General features: G+C 48.1%; 1 non-coding gene across 1 annotated transcript; it reads left to right on the top strand.

Annotated features, from left to right (window-relative positions):
* The first annotated feature begins 691 nt into the window (after positions 1–691).
* On the top strand, positions 692–801 carry LOC142866077 (U6 spliceosomal RNA). The gene has a single exon (XR_012916145.1). It is a non-coding gene; the product is annotated as a U6 spliceosomal RNA (small nuclear RNA).
* The last annotated feature ends 1409 nt before the right edge of the window (positions 802–2210 follow it).

Below are 2210 nucleotides of genomic sequence, written 5' to 3'. Positions count from 1 at the left end.
GTGAGGAGGGTGTGGGCGTGTTGTGAGGTAAGGGGTGTAATGCAGAGAGTGTGTGTGTTTTGTGTCTAGCTGTAAGTTTGAGTTGCAGTGTATAAACGTATTTGAGGTGAGGAAGAGTTTTGTCGGTGGGTGTAATTGTTAAGTAAAAAGAGAAGAGTGATTTTGAAAGAATTTTTTTTGTTCTCTTTTTTTAAAAAGAGAGAAAAAGGGGGAGGGGGTTTTACAGGCACTGGATTAGTTTCCATGTTTTTTTTTGTGGAGACAGAGTGTCACTCGGCGTCCTGGGCAGAGTGCAGTGAGGGCGGGTCACCACAAGCTCCAGGTCCTGGGCTGTGAGCGATCCTTCTGCCTCAGCCTCCCAGGTAGCTGGGACTACAGGCGCTTGCCAGAGCGCCCGGCTGTTTTGTTGGGTTTTGTGTATTTTTTTTGCCTTTTTTACTTTTTTTTTTAGATTTGGAGACAGGGTCTGGCTGTGCTCAGGCAGTGTTCAGGCTGGTGTCGAACCCCTGAAGCAGCAGCTATCCGCCCGTCTCGGCCTCCCAGAAAGCTAGGACGACAGGCGTGAGCCACCGCGCCCGGCCGGCGTGACGCGTGTTCCCAGTGCTGAAAGCTTCGGTGTGACGAGGAGCGCTCTGCTGCCCCCTTGCGACTCACCGGCTTCCTACATGCAGCTTCCACTTAGAAAATAAAAGTGCAGTTAGCTTGGGCAGCACATGTACTAAAATAGGAAGAATACAGAGAAGATTAGCATGGCCCCAGGACAGGGATTACAAGAAAATCCGTGCAGCGTGATTTTTTTAAGAACTCAAAATAAAAATTAATTGAAAGTGACAAAATTATTTGTCTATTCTCTTTTCAATGATGTCCCTATAGGAAAGCTTTGGTCTTGGGGGAGGCAAGTGAAACATATTATTTGGGTTGACTTGTAGGGCAGAGGAAGGGCAGAGGAATTTGTAGGACAGAGGAAGGGCAGAAGAATTCTTCCAATTGTCAGGAATTTACTTGGGTGGGGCAATGAGCTAACCGCAAACTTTTGCTTCTGGTCATTGCTTGCTTGCTACACCGCTGTATGGGGAATTATGGGATGAGGTCATTGAAGCACGGGCGACTGGCCCATAAGGCAATAGTGGGCAACCAATCATTTTAATGGTCAACGCATGATCCATGCATAGTCAGCTTGTGCGCAGCTTGTGCACCATGGGGATAAAAGGCATGCCGTTGTTCCGGTTGGAGTCCTTGCCTGCGAGAGTGGCCCCTGCGTTGGCGCTCTGGGGCTTGGACCCTGGCTAGCCAGAAAATAAACCTCCTCTTGTGTGATTGCATCCTTGATGTCTCTGCTTTTCTGTCCGGTGGGGCTGTGGAAGGTCGGTCCCTAACAGACTATGTTGCTGCTTTTTGTTTCTTGTTTTTTTATTTTTATTTATTTATTTATTTATTTTTGAGACAGAGTCTTGCTTTGTTGCCCAGGCTACAGTGAGTGCCGTGGCTTCAGTCTAGCTCACAGCAACCTCAAACTCCTGGGCTCAAGCAATCCTGCTGCCTCAGCCTCCCGAGTAGCTGGGACTACAGGCATGCGCCACCATGCCCAGCTCATTTTTTTGTGTGTGTGTATGTATATATTTTTAGTTCATCAATTAATTTCTTCCTATTTATAGTAGAGATGGTGTCTCGCTCTTGCTCAGGCTGGTTTCGAATTCCTGACCTCGAGCAATCCACCCTCCTCGGCCTCCCAGAGTGCTAGGACTATAGGCGTGAGCCACCGCGCCCAGTCTTGTTGTTTTATTTTATTTATTTTTTTTTTTCAGACAGAGTCCCAGTTTGTTGCCCAGGCTAGAGTGAGTGCCATGGCATCAGCCTAGCTCACAGCAACCTCAAACTCCTGGGCTCAAGCGATCCTTCTGCCTCAGCCTCCCGAGTAGCTGGGACTACAGACATGCGCCACCATGCCCAGCTAATTTTTTATATATATATATATCAGTTGTCCAATTAATTTCTTTCTATTTATAGTAGAGACGGGGTCTCACTCTTGCTCAGGCTGGTTTCGAACTCCTGACCTCGAGCAATCCACCCGCCTCGGCCTCCCAGACTGCTAGGATTACAGGTGTAAGCCACCGTGCCCGGCCTGTTTTAAATATAGAGGAGAATCTATGGGTATCTCCTACAGGATCTAGGGCCTCCACAAATCTGGTCGAAGTTGTCTTCTGGTCTTG

Source organism: Microcebus murinus, chromosome X (genome assembly GCF_040939455.1).
Source record: "Microcebus murinus isolate Inina chromosome X, M.murinus_Inina_mat1.0, whole genome shotgun sequence".
Taxonomy (NCBI): Eukaryota; Metazoa; Chordata; class Mammalia; order Primates; family Cheirogaleidae; genus Microcebus; species Microcebus murinus.
This window is presented reverse-complemented; position numbering and strand designations above follow the sequence as displayed.